Here is an 8086-nt window from a genome sequence, read left to right as displayed (position 1 = left end):
AATGAAAGTTATTGCCGACTGGCATACGAAGGAAAAGATTCCACTGAATGAAGATGATTACACAAACGTATGTAGCACTTGTCTTCGGTCATTGTGTTTGAAGACTATGCCAAATATGGCAAAAGTTAATGGATTCTCGTATCCTAAAGTTCCGCCAAATTTGCCGCCGTTAGATCCGATCAGCGAAAGACTTATATCGCCGCGATTGCCGTTTATGCAAGTAAGAAGATTGCGATTTAATTTTTCGTATGGAATTATTGGACAAGTTATCAACGTACCAGTTGATGTACAAGAAATGGTAAAATGTTTGCCGCGAAGTTTGAACGATGATGAAGTAATTAATGTGAATATCAAAAGAAATCTTGCGCATAAATCCACCTATCTAAAAGGATACATGTGCAAAAGTACAGTGAAACAGTGGTTGGATGTGTTAGAGAAATCAACTTTGTATCGTCGTTATGGAATAAAAGTGGATATGGCATTGTTCAATTGCCAAGATATCATGGAAGATGAAAATGATGAAAAAGATGAGATTGAAACAATATCACCAGAATCACACACCGATTCGGAGATTCTTGCATCGCGACAACACACCGTCATGTGGAATGAAGATGACTGCTTGTACATTGCGCCTGGACAGAAAGCAACGCCGTTGAATATAATATATGATCAGCATTCCGAGGAGTTATCCTTCCCTGGAATTTATTACGGAGAGCCTCGACAATTTAATATGGGTATATCTGTAACGCCGTATATGATGGCTTCAAGTGAAATCAGACGAAGTGACAGGCGTGGTTCAACAGCGCAAAAGATCTTGTATGTTGCAATGAAAATATTGCGGCTTCGGATGGTCGAAGAAGTTTATCATACGTTTCGCAGTGTTAGTGGAACAGAGACTATTACTCGTCGAATGTTAGAGGATCCAAAATTTATGGAGGAATATGCTACAAAGAATCTTGCATTCTTAAAGACCGTGCCAAATTCAGTGCAGTATTGGGCTTCTCGCAAAAGAGATTTGTTTGCTATGATACGGCAGCTTGGAAAACCAACGGTATTCCTAACTTTAAGTGCCAATGAAATAAAATGGATGAAATTGTTAAAGATTCTGCATAGATTGAGTAAAAAATACCCTGATATAAATACAGAAGAACTAAATATTAGTCAGCGATGTGATTTGGTTAGTGAAGATCCTGTTGTATGTTGCATATACTTCAACAAAATGGTTAGCATTCTGATGAATATGTTAAAAGCAAAACAGTGCCATAATCCATTTGGCAAATATTACGTGGTTGATTACTTTATGCGCATAGAGTTTTAGCATCGCGGCAGCCCACACGCTCATATATTGCTATGGCTAAACAACGACCCGAAAGAGGCTGTGTCGGAAGAAATGCCAATGACAGTTGAACTTGTAGAATATTTAAGCTCAGTGAAGCTGAAGTGAACCATTAGAAATTAAAGATTATGAGTGTATAGCTCGAAAAAATAATAACTCTGATTCTGATTCAAATGCAGCGGGAGGTGTTGCAATTTATCGAAATATTTCATCATTGTCGACCGCTAACGGACTTGGCTTTAATTTGTCAAATAAATTTTATATGACAAAAAACACCGGGGATGTTTGTTTGGCCGAAATAACGTACTTCAATAAAGATGTATCGCTGAAATTCGTCCTTGGCGCAGTTTATGTTCATCCAAATTCAACGATCGCTAATATTGGATTGATGTTCCATCAAGCGCTACTTCCTTACGTTTCGTCGGACGATGATGTGGAATTGTATGAGATTGATTCTAAAATGCCTATTCTGATTTGTGGCGACTTTAACATCAATCTACAGTCAAACAAAGCATTCACCCAATTTATGAAGCGAAAGTTCAATTTAGATTGCTTGACAAATACAAATAGTGGAACGACGCTAGGAGGAACAGTGATCGACTTGACATTCTCCAGGCATATCACAGCAGAATTGATGCCACTCATTTCATATTTCTCCTACCATCGTCCGATTATGAATAGAATATTGGAAATAAAGTCTTAGAATTAAGTATAACTGTATAAATATTTTGTATAACCAAGCAAAAATAAATATCTGAATTCAATATGTGAACTGGTTTATTATTTCAAATATATAACATTGGATTGATTTTAATTTATATTTATGTAATATTAGCATAGAGTATACGTTGTCACGGAAATATGAGGAGGCCTACACGGGCACGGTTTTTTTGTAGTGAATGGGAAGTTTAGAGCGTTTGTCAAGTAAGTGTTGTAGCAATCGGAATCTACGAGCAGTTTCTTGACGTTTCAGTCTTGTGTGTGGATTCCAAGTAAGTCTCTGTAGGAGAGGAGGGCAGAGGTTTACGACGGAGAGTAAAGGTGATCTGGTGGGATTTGTCAGGATTTATTTTGATTCTCCATTTTTTACACCATTCTTCAATAGATGTTATGTGTGCCTAAAGTGTTTGTGATGCATTAGTTGGGTCGTTGTTTACAGACAGTATACATGTGTCTTCAGCATATGTTGTTAGGACTGTGTTAGGACAAAAGTTTAAATTTTTAATTAGAGTAGTTTAATTTTTAAGTGTTTGCATCGGTGTGAGAGTATTTAGAAAATTTAATTTGATTCAAACAAGGTAAACTATTGTTTAATTTATAAGTTTACTAAATTAGTGCAGAATTTTATTGTTTTATAAACATTTTGGTTTGTTTAAAGTATAAAAATACTATCTTCAATCATTTTAAATGTTTAAAACAGCCGTACTTTTTACTGCTTATCACATGCCTAATTATCCGATTGATCCCGGGTACAGAGAATCGGCTTGCACTGCAGACCACTGAAGAAGTGGATGACTTCTTACCACGCTCTGTTGGACCGTGCAACGGAGAGGAGCGGAACATCTCTCGTTTTACTTAACCATCGATCGGTGCTAGAACCGACTTCATTTGTGCCACAACAGCAATTTCAGCACTTCATTGCGGTATCATCTCAAACGGGATGGAACTTCTGCTGCATTTTTACTGTTATTCTTCTGCTCTGTTCATTTTAGAGTTATATTTTTCATTTACACAGAGTGAGGAAAACTAAGATTAAATAGGTTTGATCAAGTGAGATTTATTTATTGAGTACAAGAGCCAAGAAGAAAAAAAAAAGAAGTTGTTTCACCCCAATTTTTTATTACTTTAATGAAAAGTATCTATAATTACTAGTCAAAACTGATAAGTCATCCAAGAATAGGTAGCAGGAATAAAATATGGCAGCTGTTTCAAAACCTTATTTTTTCATTCATTCTATATCTTAAAAACTACCTACAACACTAGAAAATCTAAAAGAATATTATTTAAAGGAAAGTAAATTTGCTGAAATATTAGCTCTAATAGAGCATTTACGTTCAATAGTTCTCGAGATATAGCTTTTTTAAAAAGCAATATTTCATAAAAATGTACAGAAATATCAGTAGTTAGTTAATTTATTTTGAGAAATATATCTCTCAGGAACTATGTGACGTACTGATGTCTACTGGCACTCAAATTAAAGCTAATTTAATGTACTATAAAGCAGTTTTCATGATATTTCCTAAAATAAATTGATTTATAGTTGTTCGGGCAATTAGTCTGAATTTTGAAAAGTTTTATTTCAGAAACCATCGGACGTATAGATGTCTGTCAGCACTCAAATTAAAACTAGTTAAATTTACTATACAATAGTTGATAACGTTTATCTTTGTAGGAGTAGCAGTTTTTATGATATTTGACAAAATAAACTCACAAAATGTTAATTTCTAGTTGTTCGTATAAAATGTTGGATTTTTGAAAAAATATATCTCTAGATCCAGAAGATGCACATATGTCTGTCTACACTCAAAATGAAGGAAATTTAACTTACTATAAAGTAGTTTATGACACTTATAACTCAAATGGTTTTTAAAATATAGATTTTTCAAAATAAGTTCACAAATTACTGATCTTTTAGTACATTTTTAAAAAATATTGCTTTTTAAAAAGATATATCTCGAGAACTATTTAACGTAAATAGCTTTATAAGGGATAATATTTTAGCAAATTTATTCTACTTTAAATGATGTTCTCATAGATTTTCTGTTGCTGTAGATAGTTTTAAGATATATTTTTATAATTTTTAATTTTATTAATTATTACTAATTTTTATTCGGAGCTCTATAGCTCCGAATAAAAATTAGTTTTTTTTAACGCTTTGAAACAGCCGCCAATTTTTTATTCCCCCTACCTATACTTGGCAGACTCATCAATTTTTACTAGTGATTATGCATAGTTTTCATTAAAGTAATAAAAAATTGGGGTGAGATAACTGCCTTTTTCCTTGAGCTTGTACGAATACCATTAGGAACATTTTTGGGCATTCCAACGTACTTTATTGCCTTGGAACAATAACTTCAAGTCAAAAACTATTCACAATACAGCAAATAAATAGTACACTTTAAGAAACATTACTAAATAGAGAACTGACTTTTAAAATCACCTTAATAGTCTGGCTGACTTTGGCTATGAATCGCTTTTCTTCACATCAAATATGTATTCTTCGACCATTATTAATTAAAATATTATTCCTAGTCATTAAAACACATAAAACAAAAATAAAAACATCTTTCACAGGTCTAACGTATTTCACAATAACAACTACGCCAAAACTAACCTTCTCTCTATTTCTTCCTCAGTGTTGGCCACGCAGTGTTGCCATTTCACAGTATGAATATGAAATACATCGATTATTATTTTAAAAAATATTACTTCATTTTCATAACATAAAAAAATAAATCATATGATTTATAGATATACGTAAGACCATCCAACATAATTATTCCTGTATTCCCTCGATGGGTCTTGTTGAACAATTTTAAAAAAAATCCTCTTTGTTCCTTTGAAGATAGAAACACACTTGGATCTTAATATTTTGTTAATATTCGGTGTCCATCATTGTCCAAAATTAGCACCCCCTTAACAGTATAGAAAGTAGGGGTTCCTAGAAATATTAATTACTTGCACAAAAATACATAACTTATTGATTTTCAGCTAATATATTAAAACTTATGTCTTTAAAAAAAATAATTCAAAATAACCTGCTCAAAAGAGTGTTACTAATATATCAATTTTGTTTTGGATAACCACTAAAATATCGTCTAAAGAAATATTTTTTTTTTTTTGGTGAATTTTATCTTAGCATTAATAGTCATATCAATAAATGCCCCCTGGATAAAACCATCCAACATAGCTATTCCTGTATTCCCTCGATGGGTCTTGTTGAACAATTTTTAAAAAAAAAATCCTTTTTGTTCCTTTGAAGATAGAAACATACTTGGATCTTAAAATTTCCAAAATTACCACCCCTTAATAGTATAGAAAGTAGGGATTCCTAGAAATATTAATTACTTGCACAAAAATACATAATTTTTTGATTTTCAGCTAATATATTAAAACTTATGTCTTTAAAAAAATAATTCAAAATAACCACCTCAAAAGAGTGTTAATAATATATCAATTTTGTTTTGAATAACCACTAAAATATCGTCTATAGAAATATTTATTTTTTATGATAATTTTATCTTAGCTTTAATACTCCCATCAATAAAGCCAAGTACGCCTAGCTATTGGAAAACACTCCACCCTGGATAGAAATAAATTACAATTTGAATCCATTTACTTCGGTAAGCTCTATTCTTCAAATGAACTTTATGATTTAGTTCATAGCATTTTAACCTAACATCAGAAAATTTCAACCTTTGACACCGTTAACAGCAATACACAAATTTACTCAGTTTTTTGTATTGTCAATTATATTTTACAATTTAAAATGTAAATTAAAATTTGTCACAGATTTTAATATTTATCAATAAATAAAAATGTCTTTAAAAAAACAATTAACCCTTTTGTGAAATTGGTGAATGAACAACAATCTTCCTTATTTAAATATATTATTTTTTACACAGACAACTACGTTTTGGGGTTATTTCCCATCTTCAGGTTGCTAGAAACAAATTCAACATATGCTTACAACATTTAACCTTATATCACATTATTCCTTAAACTATTTACCTGATTAAAAATTCTATATAATATATAATTAACTCCTTATTAGTCATTTCAAGCTAATATTAAACATATTATTGTCAATAATTGAAAATTATTATAATAATAAACTATTAGACATTTTTTAATCAAGGAGAATAATTAGCTTCCTGAAGGTTATCTTTAACTGTGATAAAAACTAGATAGAACTATAACAATAATCTCCTACCTCTATTACTACAAAGATGAACAATCCAACTACATTTAAACGAATTTTTTAAAAAACACTTTTTATATAATAACAAACAACAATTATAAATTTTTTTTAAATAAATAATTTAAATTCTATCCATTATGGTCTCAAAACCTTTTATTTCTCTTATAAGTCCGACGTTTCGGTGTATTAAGGTAAGGTAAATTATAAATAATAATGTTAAGTATTTTGAAAAGTTTATAGGATCATACATGTAATAAAAGCTGTTTTGTCGTAGATTGTCCCTGAAGATGGCCGGATTGGCCGAAACGTCGGACTTATAAGAGAAATAAAAGGTTTTGAGACTATAATGGATAGAATTTAAATTATTTATTTAAAAAAAATTTACCAGTCTCAAGAAAATATTAAGATTATAAATCAAACAAAATTAAAATAAATCTAAATTCTATAACTATTATACAAACCTAAATTGTTAATTTATTTATAATGTCTATATAATGTGTGCATAAAGTCTTAGTGTCTGTTTTAAAATTAATTGCTTAGTTTATATTTTTAATAATATGTACTGTAACCATTAGTTTGATAAATCAATACTTTTTAAAATCATTCACTTCACTTTTGGCTCATCAAGAAATTTTCAATTATTATATATTTTTTTATTGATATACATATATATATTTATTTTTTCTATGTATATTGGTATTTACCGAAACAAATTATATTTTGAGTGGTTATATTTTAAATTATGTCGCCGATTTGGCCGGAATTAGATACCAATCCTTGATAGACTTGCTAACCACCCAAACCAACCTGTTTCTAACCTGGCTTCTCCTTCATTACCAGATAATGCTCCTAGACTTCTGAAAAGAAGATTGCCTCCAGATATTCTTCTCTAGAAATGTTAATAGAGTTCTATCAATGGGTAGATTCTACACATTTCTGTATAAATCCATTATATATCTAACATAAAATTTACTTGTACATATTTTAATACAGTTGTAAATAGTCTTAAATAAAGATTTTTTTAAATTATTTATTTTATGTAATTTACAACTGTACAAATTAATACAATAGGTAAATATGTAGTATGTTTCATATACACTTGAAAATCTTGGGAAGGAACTACCCATTGGTGGTACTTCAAACATTAATTTAAATTAGAAGGTCCCGTGGCCATCTTCTTTTCAGACGCTCTGAGGATTATCAGAGATTGTTAAGGATGAAAGATTAAGAATTAATGGGTTAGGATGGTTAAGGAGTTTGGAATGAAAAGACGCATATCTCATTTGGGTCAAATCTGCAACGAGTGGGATTTTAAGGTCTTTGTGAATGAGTTTTGTGTAACGTAATAAGGAAAATCAAGGATTTTGGATTGTAAGGATTGGATGCGGGAGGAATTTGATGGTTTGGTAGAGCCCCAGAGCTCAATTCCATATGTCCAAATTGGTCTGATTATCGTAGTGTACACTAATTTTTTGTAGTGAATGGGAAGTTTAGAGCGTTTGTCAAGTAAGTGTTGGTGCAATCGGAATCTACGAGCAGTTTCTTGTCGTTTCAGTCCTGTGTGTGGATTCCAAGTAAGTCTCTAGTCAAGATGGAGTTCTAAGTATCGAATCTGTTCAACAGGCGTTAAATAATATTATTAACCTTTACCCTCCTGTCCTACAGTATCCTTTCTAAATACACCACTAATGCCTGTTAAACAGATTCGATACTTAGGACTCCATCTTGACAAGAGACTTACTTGGAATCCACGTACTGAAACGACAAGAAATGCTCGTAGATTCCGATTGCTACAACACTTACTTGACATACGCTCTAAACTTCCCATT

The 8086-nt window shown here is 31.2% G+C and overlaps 1 long non-coding RNA gene across 1 annotated transcript in view; it reads right to left on the bottom strand.

Moving 5' to 3' along the window:
- LOC136795495 (uncharacterized) overlaps window positions 1-4762 on the bottom strand; it is an 8936-nt gene extending 4174 nt beyond the window's left edge. Inside the window, exons 1-2 of the long non-coding RNA XR_010843125.1 lie at window positions 4671-4762; window positions 4497-4584 (exon numbers count right to left, since the gene is read on the bottom strand). This is a non-coding gene — a long non-coding RNA (uncharacterized lncRNA). The remainder of the gene's footprint in view (window positions 1-4496; window positions 4585-4670) is intronic.
- Between the last annotated feature and the right edge of the window lie 3324 nt (window positions 4763-8086).

This window comes from Halyomorpha halys, unplaced genomic scaffold (genome assembly GCF_000696795.3).
Source record: "Halyomorpha halys isolate HHAL.00 unplaced genomic scaffold, Hhal_1.1 Scaffold13.1, whole genome shotgun sequence".
NCBI classification, from domain to species: domain Eukaryota; kingdom Metazoa; phylum Arthropoda; class Insecta; order Hemiptera; family Pentatomidae; genus Halyomorpha; species Halyomorpha halys.
The sequence above is the reverse complement of the archived record's forward strand: the minus strand, read 5'-3'. Positions and strand labels throughout refer to the sequence as shown.